At 37.5% G+C, this 15,209-nt stretch overlaps 1 long non-coding RNA gene across 1 annotated transcript; it reads left to right on the forward strand.

The window, feature by feature from the left end:
• The first annotated feature begins 2,671 nt into the window (after nucleotides 1-2,671).
• LOC125260397 lies at nucleotides 2,672-2,998 on the forward strand. Its single transcript, XR_007183037.1, has 2 exons — nucleotides 2,672-2,738; nucleotides 2,924-2,998. It is a non-coding gene; the product is annotated as an uncharacterized LOC125260397 (long non-coding RNA).
• The last annotated feature ends 12,211 nt before the right edge of the window (nucleotides 2,999-15,209 follow it).

Consider the following 15,209-nt stretch of genomic DNA (forward strand, 5'->3'; position numbering starts at 1 on the left):
AGACAAATTTTGCAAATCCTAAAAGATTCCTGTAATCCTAGCCTAAAATCTGTAGTCTTTGATCTCTAGTTTGACATGTTCACCGACAGCCTGTTAATAACCACTGCGATCAAATTTTACCTCCAACGAAATTCTGGCAGTGTCAGAAGATTTGGTGCACAATCCACTAGTGTGACTTCTCCTACAACGAACGTCAAATTGTCTTCGTTTTTCAAGACAAGCCCTGATCAAAATTAATGATAGAGATGTGTTTGTTAGCCACCACTTCAGTCCCGTGTGTAACGCAGCTCACAGTCACCGAATGTGTATGTTTTGATAATGTAAAACTCCGGACAATTTTTGCGTGTCCGTTTTTAACGCGTTTTGACTGTCGTGCAGTCTGACATTAATGACAGCTGAGATCCCACAGTGTGACACGAGGATCATGTTCGTGCAGTCTGACAAGCAACCATCGTAAAGGACTATTATAAGAGTCATTCTACGAAACGGGTGCCATTTCCACTTTGCACTTTTCAAAATTTTCATTAAGAGCAAACTTTTTTTTAAACAAACATACAACTTGAAAGATATGTTAATCCTCCAAAAAAACACATTTTCCCACCTCAGGCACAAAATCTTTATTAATATTATCCTTTTTATTTAGGCAAGACAGACATTTTTGTACCACCCCGTCACGGACAATATGTATGCCATTGGAGTAATAAAAGAAGAAATAGATTTTTAAAATCTAATGTTTTCCTAATAGTAAAATGTCCCTTTTTTGGAAACCATCAATGGAAAGTCTGTAATTTTTTTTTTTTTTTTTTTTTAATTCTTAGATTTTTAATCTTGAAATATGAATTTGACCTTTTCAATGGCCTCATTGTTTGTACTGAAATAATTAATTCACTGAAAAAATTCAAATAAAGTTTAGTCCGTTTAGTCCGTCCAATAAAGTTTAATCTGATTAGTCCACACAACAAGAACATAATTCAACATTAATTTATGTACTATTTCATTTTCTTTCCATAAACTTTTAACAAAATGACCCTGTGACGGGGTGGTAAATGATGTGACGGGGTGGTATGGACAAAGTGTTTCTCTATATGATCTGCTGGTTTTAAACTTTAAAAACTGGGGGAGGGAGACATTCAAATTGAGTAAAAAGTGTGAGAGTGATATAGTGAGTGAGTGAATGAGTGAATTAATGAACCAAACAGTGTTGCCAAGTCTGTGTTTTTCCCGCAAAATTGGGCTAGGCTACTTTTACACGGTTGCCGCGGGTTGTTTTTCATGTCCACAGGTTGAAGTGAGCCCAAAAAACATGCTATTTAGCCCTTGGAATGCACATTTTACCACGGGAACCTTGCCAAAAAGAAAAAGTTTTACCCCCCAGAATGTGATTTTTATCGAGGGACATTTTGGGATGAAATTTACGTCACAATAATGGTAAATTTCATCACAAAATGTCTGCAAATCTCCCATGTGGTCAAGTTTCTCACCTAGCATACATGCATTCAACCTGAAATTTAATTTTCTTTGTATTAATAATGTGAAAAAATGAATAAAAAACAGTTTTCCCTATCTATTTTGCGTGACGGGGTGGTAAGGTTAAGCTTGACGGGCCCTGCCTAACATGAAAAAGCAACAAATAAACAATGTTAAAAAAAATGTACATAGTTGCCTGCTTTAGTTCTTGGTGGCTATAAGGCACAAATGATGTCACTTAGGCTTTGTGATGTCATTTAAAGGAACAGAGCATTATTTATAGATAAAACAAGTTAGTGTGACGGGGTGGTAAGTCAAACTGAGGGACACGCACAAAACATAAAATATTTACAAAAAAAATAAGGTTTATTGTGAATAAGTATATATTGTGTAAACAGGGACACACATATAATCCTGAAAATAGTATATGTTTGAAAAAAATATATGACTTATTTGGTGATATTTTAGATGCAAATGTCATGTTGGTTAACACGGACATGTGAAATTAGCTATATAATAATGAAAATTAATTAAAAATAGTATGCTAATCTTAAAAAAAAAGCATTTTATCATATATCATAGGTGCGTCCCAATTCGCGTACTTGTGCACTATTCTATGATGTTTTTAAGTACAAATAGTGCAGTAGTGCGTTCACACTGAAAATTCCAAAAAGAAAAAGTGCACTTTAAATACCCGGATGATGCACTAAATTAACGGACAAAACGAAAGCTGTGTCCGAAACCGCTCCCTATCCACTATATAGTGCACTAAATCGGGTGTCGGCCATTTTGTAGTGCTGTCCGAATTCTGAGTGAACAACTGCATTCCCTACATTCGTTCACTACTTTTACCCACAATCCTCTCTGAATTTGAGTGTACATTCGATGTACACTCGTTAAAGCACCGTTTCCCGATATCGAGCGCGAAAGAAAAATAAATATGGCGGACAATACGGGAGGCGGCAACTTCTACAAATGTAAGTGTAATTTTTTATTAATTAGAACATCTTTGTAAAGATATTTTGAAGTGAAATGATACACGTTTATATCATAATATATATAAATATTATCATATGATAATTTGGTCGATTTTTCTCATATGTTAGTGAACTGTTGTACAGTGTATTTAACCTACGTCTTAGAATATGATGTATTGACGGATTTTTATTTGTTTTAGGGACGGATGAGGATGTTAGGCAGCTAATTTTAAAAAGAACTGTGTTTGGTCAGCTGTTTTCTGGGCGGAGAAACGCTGCCCAGCAAGGATGGGAGTGAGTTTTAGGAATATATATATATATATATATATATATATATATATATATATATATATATATATATATATATATATATATATATATATATTTTTTTTTTTTTTTTTTTTTTTTCATAAATTAATACAGTTGAGGTTTTATTAATGTTCATTTATTAATGTGTTAAATCATTACATGTACTACAGAACAGTACTGAAGGAGATGGGCCTGCTGGGTGTGGTATCCCCCTCTAGAGCGGCCAAAAAATGGGAGAACCTAAAGAAAACATACAAGGTAAGCTATTTTATACAGATTTGCTTTACACCTTTGTGGAATCTATTTTTTTTTTTTTTAATAATTCATGAATTATACATTTGTAAATATGAAGAGACACCAAAAAAGTTTTATCCCTGAATTTGATACATATAAGGTATCAGAAAACATTTTTACAGATCTCAAGTTATCACAGACCTGACCAAACATAACATTATGCACATTTAGGCTACGTTTACACATGGGCGGCTATTTTCATAAACGGACATTTCAACCTCTCCTGTTTCAAAAATAACATCGTGCACACATGTCAGTTTTCAGAAAAGTGTTCATTTACACGTACCCGTGTATATATGACGTCAAGAGTGTAACGAGCAGTTCAAGCCCACGTAAGCCAATCAGAATCCCGAAAAAGAATCCCGAATTCCTCTTGAAGTGATTCGAAGTTGTTGCAAAATTGCTGATCTCCGAGCACTCATTCGTCTCTGCTCCTCGACATAATGGAGCAGCTGTATTTGCAAATGCAAACACACAAGAAGAGTTTGCACCAACATAAATGCGACTGCTACTCTAAATGCTTCCATGATCACATGTAAACATAGGTCGCACTTTTGACATAGGTGCGAACTCTGGCGCATACTGTGACGTTGGCTGCCTAAACACCCGTTTGGCTCAGTTTACAAGCAAACGTGCAAACGAAGATTTTCAAAATCTCCACTCTGGCCGGAGTTTTTAGAAAGACTCGTTTTCAGAGGCGAATTCTCCGTTTGCGTGTAAACGAAGGGAAATGTCTCCGTTTTTCAAAATAACCATACGTGTAAACGGGGCCTTAATCCACAATCCATCTCTGTATAGTGCCAACATATGGAAAACTCCACTATACTGAGATGGATTGTGGATTAAATGTGCATAATGTTATGTTTGGTCAGGTCTGTGATAACTTGAGATCTGTAAAAATGTTTTCTGATACCTAATATGTATCAAATCCAGGGATAAAACTTTTCCCCTTGGCATCTCTGTTCACATGTTTTTGAACTGACTGCAATTATTTTGCCCCACTAATGGTCACAAATATGGCAGATGATTGTAAAAATTCATTTGACTGAAGCAGATGGATTTGTTTTGGTCTATAATCATAATAAAACTCTTACTCACCATTATACTTTAAAGGGTTAGTTCACCCAAAAATGAAAATTCTGTCATTAATTACTTACCCTCATGTCGCTTCACACCCGTAAGACCTTCGTTAATCTTCAGAACACAAATTAAGATATTTTTGATTTCTGATGACTCAGTGAGGCCTCCATTGATAATTAACACTTTCAGATGCCCAGAAAGTTACTAAAAACATATTTAAAATAGCTCATGTGATTCATTTTTGGGTGAACTAACCCTTTAAGTATTCATAATTCATACTTTACCCAGTCAGATCTTTTTTATATAAAATCTTTTGTGTTGTACATCATTTGCTTATAAAACTATTTTTAGGAGCTAAGGAAGCCACCGACTGGGGTAGGGACTGAATCAGGGGAGTCTACTGCAGGAACGTGGAAGTGGTTCAGCCTCATGGATGAGGCAATAGGTGGGAGGCCATCTATCCAGCCCCCCATCCTAATTGCCTCATCAGAGGAAAACTCCATTGTTCCTGCAGTAAGTTCTCCTGATTCAGTCCCTAAGGAGTCAGAGCAGCAGGACAGGAGAGAGAGTGGGGAAGCAAGGCCAGCAAAGAAGAGGCTGAAAACAGATCCAGTGCTTGAATTTTTAGAAAGAGAAGCTGAAAGAACAGAAGAGAGAATGAGAAGAGAAGATATGCGAGAGGAGAGACTTCTCTCAATTCTAGAAAGAATTGTCGAAAAGATGTAAAATCATTAAATTGTTGGCGGGAAAAAAACTCTTAAATTGTTAAAAAAAAAAAAAATTGTTGGAAAAAGTAAACTGTTAAATTGTTGAGAAAAAGTAATTGTTTGAAAAAGTAAACTTTAAAATTGTTGAAAAAATAAGCCTTTTTATTTTAAACAAATAATTGATTTGTCATGTTTGCTTTTAAAAAAAACAAAAAAAAAACAGGATTATTTATACTAAGAATATAAACTGTTAGTGCAAATTAACAATATCATGTGCATCTAAACATATTAACATGAAATTAAAGTACAATCACATGGTATTTATAACCCTGAACTGTAATACATGTTTTATATTAGCTGTAATTTAAATTAAAATTGGAAAAAAAAGTACATAACCTAAAATAATTACGCTATTTAATTATTTTAACTACATACTAACAATATAGTAGTTATGTCTAACTATAATATGTAAGTGGTTGTGTATTTTAACAGATTTTATAAATAATCATGATGCCTTAGGGCTGGAGGAAGATCATCATCTGGAGCAGAAACAGCTGCAGCCAAGCGGTCTCTGGTGTGTTCTCCACTCTGTGGCTCTCTCACTTGCAGGTCATCAGGATCATCGTCAGTCAGTTGTCCTTCCTCTGGCTCCATGATGTCACCATTTGTGATGCAGATGTTGTGCAGGATTGTACAACAAGTGATGACCTCTGGAGCAAATTCAGGCTTTACTTCAAGGGCCTTGAAGAAAAGTGACCGCCATCTTGTTTTCAAAATGCCAAAGGATCTCTCAATGATGGATCGAGCTTTTGCGTGGTGTAAGTTGAAGCGACGCTGACTTGCATTTTGTAGTGGTTCTCTATATGGAGTGATGAGAGAGATTGGGTGGCTAAGACAGGGGTAACCTCCATCTCCTAAAATGTGGTATCCCTCTGGTGGGTACAGTGCCTTCAAATAGATAGTGCTGTTTCTGAGCACCCTGGAGTCATGGACTGATCCAGGATAACCCACAAAAACGTCCAGGTATTTGCCTTGATGGTCACAGACCGCTTGTAGCTGGATGGAATAAAATAGCTTTCGATTTAAGTAGCACATAGAATCAGCAGATGGAGGCTTGATTCTAATGTGACAGCCATCAATGCTACCAGCAACTGAACTAAAGACAGGATTGCCAGCCAGGTTTGCAAAGCCTGTGCTGATTTCCCCAAGCTGTTCTAAAGATGGGAAGTGGATTATGTTGCATTTTATCCGGAGGAGCAGCTTGGAGACTTTGTGGACAATCATATAAACTGTTGAACGGGGCATGTCAAATGCTCTGCAAACCACTCGGTATGAGGTTGCACTTGCCAGCCAGAATATGAAAACTAGAATTTCTAGATCCTGACCCCAGCCATGATCACGATCCTCGCGGAGGGTGTTAATGAGGTAGTTCAGTGTTTGCCTGTTGAGTCGGAAGTCTGGCCTCAGGTCACTTTGCCCATCCAGATACAACCTGAGGACAGGCACTGATTGGTTCGGCAGGCAGTATGGAGCTCGAGTGCCAGACTGAAAGGGTAAATGTACTAAAATAGTCAATAATGAAACGTGTCAACATAAAAGGATTCACTAATCACAGATAATGTTAAAAAGTGTTATATAAAATTAAAGATTTTATATATTTGAAAAATAGCTACATCCACCCAGGTGAAAAAAAATTATATTCATTTATAGTAAATACTATAGTGTTTTTTAACCATTCTATAATAAATTGTAGTATACTGTATATATTATGTGAATGAATGCTACGGCATACTGTAGTATTAACTACAGTGAACTGATAAACTAATAAATAATGTTACTACAGTAAACTGTAGTGTATTGTAGTATAATATACCCTATAGTTGTAGAAAACTTTGTACAGTATTGGGTAAAGTAATTTGATTATATTTCTATAGTTTTATATTATCACAGCAACTATAGAATTAGCACAACAAATTAATTCAATCACTTTAGTGTTTTTAAACCATACTGTAGTATAGTATTTATTTACTATAAATTACTATAGTATTTTTTCACCTGGGCAGCTGCAAAAAATAAGAAGATTAGTTCTCCCAATTCTTATAAGAAACAATGATTACTGAATTGGTAAACGTTTGTTTCTTTGAGGATTTGGAAGTACCTCATAGGTTTTTCAGTTAATAGCTAAATGTGTGCTGTATAACATCTTCTTACCGATAGGTGGCATCTTCGAGCTAACAAATCACGCCTTTGAGCTGTTGCTCTTCTTGATAAATTTCGTTTTCTTCTCCTCAGGAAAAGAAGTTTCATCAGAACGAAAACTAACAAGATGGAGTACATATTTCGCCAGGTTTACCTCAGGAGTCAGCTGGAGGACACTGACTGGAAACCCCGCGAAAATGTTTAAATAAAGTATATATGTTCATACCATGGTTCATACACTGGTGTTCTTGTTGACAGTTTTTAACATTTTTAATGTGTTTATATTGTATTTATTTAATGTTATATTTTATATTTTTTTATAAACAAATGTGACAGTGTAGTGTTTTTGTTCTGTTATTTTTAAATATAAATTTGAAAACTAAATAAACATGATACAGGTGTTTTTATTCTCTCTTTATTCTCAATAAACATGACAAATAAACAGTACCATACAATTCATTAAGTTAAACAGGACATATTACAGATGGGTATAGGAAATGTTAATGATGAAATTGTCCGCGCTGTCTGGCGCATGCTATTAACGTCAGCGTCTGAATTCGCTCACTCATTTTCGTTCACTCTTTGCTGATATAGTGCGCTCAACTGCCACGCACTATATAGGGGTTAGTGAATGAGTGAACGAGTGGGCGCTTTCGGACACAGCTGAAGTGTGGAATGTTGGACACTTCGTGCACTCAACTGTCGCAGCTTTAATTACGTAGCGGAGGGGAAGGGAGGATCGGACTCCGTTGTTAAATGACAAAATAACCTTATACAATTCACGCACTACATGGATGAGTGCATAGTGCACAAGTACATAGTGTATAAGTGCATAGTGTATAGTGCGTCATTTGGGACGCAACTCATGTTAAAAAGAACACTTGAATTAATGACCTTAAGCTTTGGGAACAGACTTTGGGACATTTTTTGTGCCTTATGCATCTGATCAAACGTTGCGGACCCAAATGGCACCCGTTTCGTAGAATGACTCATAAATCGCACAGTGTGAACCCTGCTTAAGTATATAAATCTGCTTCAGTCGCAGAAAACAATCGCTGTATGTTGGGCTCAGTCTAATGCCTGGTTCAGAATACACGATTTTTTTTTTGTCTGTTACGATAGTCACTGTGTCAGATTACGCAATGTTGACTCCAAAAATCTTGTCGTGTCCTGGACTTGAAACATGTCAGACTACACGTTGCTACGCGACCAATTGTCGTTTGTTGTCACGACGCGCATGAGAAACAAGAGCGTAAACATTGCGGCGTGTTTTGTACTGGCTGTCTTATGTTTAGAAAAGCGCAAAAAAAGAAAGAAAACCCGAACATGGACACGTTCCTCTCTCTCTCTCTCTCTCTCTCTAGCTTAAGTTACAGCCAATTTTAGTACTCACCGGGTTGCTGAAGGGCTTCCGCTATCGTTCGACAGCATTTTTCTTTCTTTAATCTGTCGTGGTAGTCCCTCGATGAGACATCGTACAGGCAGGAGTACTGTTGCCACAGCTCCACGAACTTTTCCTCCATTTCGTAATTCCACCTAGCCACACCATCATCTCTCTTGCTTTTCGCCATGTTTGAAAGTTGTGTACAAAAAGCGTCTGTGCTCCGATTGGTCAGCGTCACCCATGTGACGGAACCCGTCGTGAAGGACCGCAAAAAAATTCAACATGCTAGTCTTTCTGTCTTACTATGACACACTATACGAGATGAAATTAACGATCAATTCTTGCGTCCTGATGTCCATTGTCGCTTACGTATGGCGGGCCGGAAGGTCCAAAAATATGGCTACCGACTTGTCGCGGGAATTCACTATACAATTGCCAGCAGCCACTGAGTTTACCACTGATAGGCCGGCGGTGCATCTGCATACACACTCTCCTCACGCAGCGAACGACTCACTTTCCTCACGCAGCTGACCACTGACTCTCCTCAGCCGGCGACTCACTTTCCTCACGCAGCTGACCACTGACTCTCCTCAGCCGGCGACTCACTTTCCTCACGCAGCTGACCACTGACTCTCCTCAGCCGGCGACTCACTTTCCTCACGCAGCGGACGAATCACTTTCCTCACGCAGCCGGCGACTCACTTTCCTCACGCAGCGGACGAATCACTTTCCTCACGCAGCCGGCGACTCACTTTCCTCACGCAGCGGACGAATCACTTTCCTCACGCAGCCGGCGAGTCACTTTCCGCAGCCGACGACTCACTTTCCGCAGCCGGCGAGTCACTTTCCGCAGCCGGCGAGTCACTTTCTGCAGCCGGCGAGTCACTTTCCTCACGCAGCATTAACTCTCCTCACGTTTCTTTTCAAATACTGTGATGGTGCAATAACTAACTACATCTAGTAAAATTGATCATTTTTGTGTTGTAAATGTAATTTATTCTGAAGCAGTATTCCCATCAGTGTTCTGTAAACTGTTACTGTTAAGATGTAAACTGTTAATCATCAGATTTGTATATGCCCCTTAAAGGGATAGGTCAATCAAAAATAAAAATTCTGTCATCATTGACTTACCTTCTAGTTGTTCCGAACCTGTATGAGTTTCTTTCTTCTGTTGAACTAAAAATATATTTTGAATGTCAGTAAACAAACAGCTGACTGTAGCGAGTGACTTTCATAGTAGGAAAAAAAAAGAAAAAATATGGAAGTCACTGGCTACCATCAACTGGTTACTGACATTCTTCAAAATATCATCCTTTTTCTTTCTTCTGTTGAACTAAACTCATATAGGTTTGGAACAAACTAGACTGTAAGTCAATGATGACAGAATTATCATTATCATTATTATCATCAATTATCACAGGTTTAACGATCCTTGAAATTGATTGTCATGGCATTTTTTTTTTTTTTACCTTTTTAAAAAGGTACTTTTCCCCTAACCTTGGCTATCAGTCTCATGTTAATTAGAATAACTCACTGTAGGGCTTTTACCGTTATTTTTTCCACGGCAGAGGAAACAGAATCTGCATCAGAAGTGGCATTTAGATGCATGTATAAAATTGAATATGAATGTGCAAAACAAGCATGAAAAACACTGTTTAACAACTTTACAATAAAGATCTATAAAGCTTTTGTGGATTTTACAAATTATCTTTAATATACAATATTCTGAAAAAGTGACATTTCCCTTTTGCAAAGTTCAAATGTTGATAAAATATATAACTTTAACTAAAGATACATTTTTGATTTGCAGCTGTCATGCTTAAACACTGCAGATTTTTGACATTTCAAAATTGCATTTTTTTTGTAACCATCACATTAGACTCAGTGAAACAGTCACTGTTTAGGGGCCCAAGCAGTATAGCTGTTGGTGCCTTGTTTAAAATGTTATTTGTAGTGAATGCTCTTTTGAATAGTGTTATCAAATAAGGAATCTGTTGTAAGCTGATTAAATTTTTTTTTTTTTAAAAACATGAAAGTAGCGTATACCATAAACTAATGTGATGGTTACAAAAACAATGCAAATTTGAAATGTCAAAAATCTGCAGAACCAGTGTTTAAGCATGACAGCTGCAAATCAAAAATTTATCTTTAGTTAAAGTTATATATTTTATCAACATCTGAACTTTGCAAAAAGGGAAATGTCACTTTTTCAGAATATTGTATATATTGTATAAAGATAATTTGTAAAATCCACAAAAGCTTTATAGATCTTTATTGTAAAGTTGTTAAACAGTGTTTTTCATGCTTGTTTTGCACATTCATATTCAATTTTATACATGCATCTAAATGCCACTTCTGATGCAGATTCTGTTTCCTCTGCCGTGGAAAAAATAATAAAAGCCCTAGAGTGAGTTATTCTAATTAACATGAGATTGATAGCCAAGGTTAGGGGAAAATTACCTTTTTATAAAGGTAAAAAAAAAATTAAAAAATGCCATGACAATCAATTCCAAGGGACAGTTAAACCTAAATGATAATTCTGTCATCATTGACTTACAGTCTAGTTTGTTCCAAACCTATATGAGTTTTAGTTCAACAGAAGAAAGAAAAAGGATGATATTTTGAAGAATGTCAGTAACCAGTTGATGGTAGCCAGTGACTTCCATATTTTTTTTTTTTTTTCCTACTATGAAAGTCACTCTCTACAGTCAGCTGTTTGTTTACTGACATTCAAAATATATTTTTAGTTCAACAGAAGAAAGAAACTCATACAGGTTCGGAACAACTAGAAGGTAAGTCAATGATGACAGAATTTTTATTTTTGATTGACCTATCCCTTTAAGGGGGCATATACAAATCTGATGATTAACAGTTTACATCTTAACAGTAACAGTTTACAGAACACTGATGGGAATACTGCTTCAGAATAAATTACATTTACAACACAAAAATGATCAATTTTACTAGATGTAGTTAGTTATTGCACCATCACAGTATTTGAAAAGAAACGTGAGGAGAGTTAATGCTGCGTGAGGAAAGTGAGTCGCCGGCTGCAGAAAGTGAGTCGCCGGCTGCGGAAAGTGACTCGCCGGCTGCGGAAAGTGAGTCGCCGGCTGCGTGAGGAAAGTGATTCGTCCGCTGCGTGAGGAAAGTGAGTCGCCGGCTGAGGAGAGTCAGTGGTCCGCTGCGTGAGGAAAGTGATTCGTCCGCTGCGTGAGGAAAGTGAGTCGCCGGCTGCGTGAGGAAAGTGATTCGTCCGCTGCGTGAGGAAAGTGAGTCGCCGGCTGAGGAGAGTCAGTGGTCCGCTGCGTGAGGAAAGTGATTCGTCCGCTGCGTGAGGAAAGTGAGTCGCCGGCTGCGTGAGGAAAGTGATTCGTCCGCTGCGTGAGGAAAGTGAGTCGCCGGCTGCGTGAGGAAAGTGATTCGTCCGCTGCGTGAGGAAAGTGATTCGTCCGCTGCGTGAGGAAAGTGAGTCGCCGGCTGCGTGAGGAAAGTGATTCGTCCGCTGCGTGAGGAAAGTGAGTCGCCGGCTGAGGAGAGTCAGTGGTCAGCTGCGTGAGGAAAGTGAGTCGTTCGCTGCGTGAGGAGAGTGTGTATGCAGATGCACCGCCGGCCTATCAGTGGTAAACTCAGTGGCTACTGGCAATTGTATAGTGAATTCCCGCGACAAGTCGGTAGCCATATTTTTGGACCTTCCGGCCCGCCATACTTACGAATCTATGGAAGCCCGTTTCCGCCACAGTTGAGTAAAAAAATATAATTCTGTAAGTCATAATAATGAGAAACTTTCTCATAATAATAACTTAGTATCTCATTATATTGAGAAAGTTTCTCATAATAATGACTTAGTATGTCAGAATAATGAGAAAATTTATCGTAATTATGACTTATTTTCTCCTAATAATGAGAAACTTTCTCGTAATAATGACTTAACATCCCATAATAACGAGAAACTTTCTCGTAATAATGACTTAGTTTCTCATAATAATGAGAAACTTTCTCGTAATAATGACTTAATTTCTCTTAATAACGAGAAACTTTCTCGTAATAATGACTTAGTTTCTCATAATAATGAAACTTTCTCGTAATAATGACTTAATTTCTCTTAATAACGAGAAACTTTCTCATAATCATGACTTAGTTTCTCATAATAATGAAACGTTCTCGTAATAATGACTTAGTTTCTCATAATAATGAGAAACTTTCTCGTAATAATGACTTAATTTCTCTTAATAACGAGAAACTTTCTCGTAATAATGACTTAGTTTCTCATAATAATGAAACTTTCTCGTAATAATGAGAAACTTCTACGCATGCGCAAAGCAGTGGAGCATTGACACGCTAGCGACATCCGCTGGTCAAATGCAAGAACTCCGCAACCATGGCACTTTCTGCAAAAGTGCATAATATCATTAAATAAATAACATTATTGATAAATTATAAGTAGTCTATATGAGACGGGATATAGTTGTTTATTCATTTGTAACATACATTTGTATTTTTGTGTATGAACAAGCAGAAACAGAGTGGTGATCCATGGATTTCAAACAGAGATGGAGGAATAAGACAGCACAGACCTACATATCCAACTCTGTTAAAGAACGCTTCACCTGGAAAGCTGTCTTTTGCATACATTCCAATGAGTCATAAACCTCTTAAAAGGTCTTTTCTGTAGGAATATGGCTGGAATGAAGGTTTATGACTGGCCAAATCTTTTCAGCGCCTATGTCTAGGCAAACCTGCACATCAAATAGCATGCTGCAAGTTTATTTAGCTACTATGCCACTTAGTACTGTAAAGGGCCAAATGTAACGGGCAGTTATAACATCTCAATTACACCAATCAGAAACGAGACAGAACCATGAAACTCATTTTGCATGTGCTCTGTGGAGATCCCTCTCTGCATGACAAAAGACAAGTTTTTAAATCATACTTGTTTTTCTACAAAGACTAATTTTTTTAGGTATAAAAGTGATTTCATGTACAGTATTTTCCTCATACTGTCTTAACCATTAATGTCTATGAATTTAAATCTGTCTTGTTTTGATAGTAAGTAATTTTAATTTATAAAGCACATTTACACACAGCGCAAACTGACCAAAGTGCTGTACAATGAAAACACACATATAAAATCGATAAATAAAGAATAATAAGTAATAAAATGAAATAAAATAAAATGAAATGAAATCTTCAATATCAGAGCACACAACACAGAAATACATAACAGCAGAAATACCAGGTTAAGAAACAGGGAAGGCCAAAGAATAAAAATAAGTTTTTAACCTGGATTTAAATGCATCAATGGAAGGGGCAGATCTAATATGCTGGGGCAGCTGGTTCCACAAACGTGGAGCAGCAACTGCAAATGCTCTATCACCTCTCTGTTTAAGCCGTGAGCGTGGCACAAACAGGAGCCCATTGTTTGAGGATCTCAGTGACCTTTGAACTGAGTATGGCTGTACAAGGTCAGTGATATAAGTTGGGGAGAGCCCATTAAGTGCTTTAAAAACAAACAATAAAACTTTAAACTGGATCCTAAAAGGAACTGGGAGCCAATGCAAGGAAGCCAAAATAGGGGTTATGTGCTCGCGCCTCCTAGTGCCAGTTAACAAACGTGCTGCTGCGTTTTGTACTAACTGCAGACGTCTAAGTGATGATTGTGGGAGGCCAAGATAGAGAGAATTACAATAATCCAGCCGCGATGTAATGAAGGCATGGATAACTTTTTCAAGATCGTTAAAAGATAAGAATGACTTCAGGCGTGAAATCATTCTGAGCTGATAAAAACTGTTTTTAACAACAGAACTAATCTGTTTTTCAAGGCAGAGTTCTGAGTCAAGAATGACACCCAAATTTCTGGCATAAGGTTTGATAAATGTGGTGAAATGACCTAAATTTTGTACCACAGTGCATCTTGCCTTGGGAGAACCAAACACAATCACTTCCGTTTTATCACTGTTTAACCGGAGAAAGTTGTTAACCATCCAAGTTTTGATGTCTTCGAGACAGGCCAGAAGAGACTGTATGGAATCGCTAGATTTTAGAGGCAGGTACAACTGTGAATCATCCGCATAGAGATGAAACGAGATGTTATGCTTCCTTATGATGTCGCCCAGTGGGAGCATATAGAGGCTAAAAAGAATAGGACCCAAGATGGACCCCTGAGGGACCCCATATGAGACAGAAGCTGAGGATGAGGAGAAATTGCCAATAGAGACAGAGAAAGTCCTTTCATTGAGATAGGACCGAAACCAAAGTAATGCAGTCTCCCTAATGCCCACCTGCTGATCGAGGCGAGTAAGAAGGATGTTATGATCGACAGTGTCGAAGGCAGCACTAAGATCCAATAATATCAGGATGGCATTATCACCTGAATCTAGTGTAAGGAGAAGATCATTGGTTACTTTAAGCAAAGCAGTTTCAGTACTATGCAGTGATCTAAAACCTGACTGAAAAGGTTCTAATATATTGTGAGTGGTCAAAAAGGGAAGCAGCTGTGACAATACAGCTTTTTCCATTACTTTAGAAATAAAAGGAAGCTTAGAAATGGGACGATAATTATTTAGGCATTTAACATCGAGATCATGTTTTTTAAGCAGGGGTTGGACAACCGCATGTTTAAAACATGTAGGGACAGTGCCAGACGCAAGACATGAATTTAAAATGACCTGAATGGAGGGGCCAACTGCATCAAAAACATCCTTTATAATAGATGAAGGGATAGAATCATAAGATGAAGTGGTAAGTTTCATATGTGACACTAAATCCCTCAATTCAGTGAGAGAGATGGGC

Source organism: Megalobrama amblycephala, linkage group LG24 (assembly GCF_018812025.1).
Source record: "Megalobrama amblycephala isolate DHTTF-2021 linkage group LG24, ASM1881202v1, whole genome shotgun sequence".
In the NCBI taxonomy this organism is placed as follows: domain Eukaryota; kingdom Metazoa; phylum Chordata; class Actinopteri; order Cypriniformes; family Xenocyprididae; genus Megalobrama; species Megalobrama amblycephala.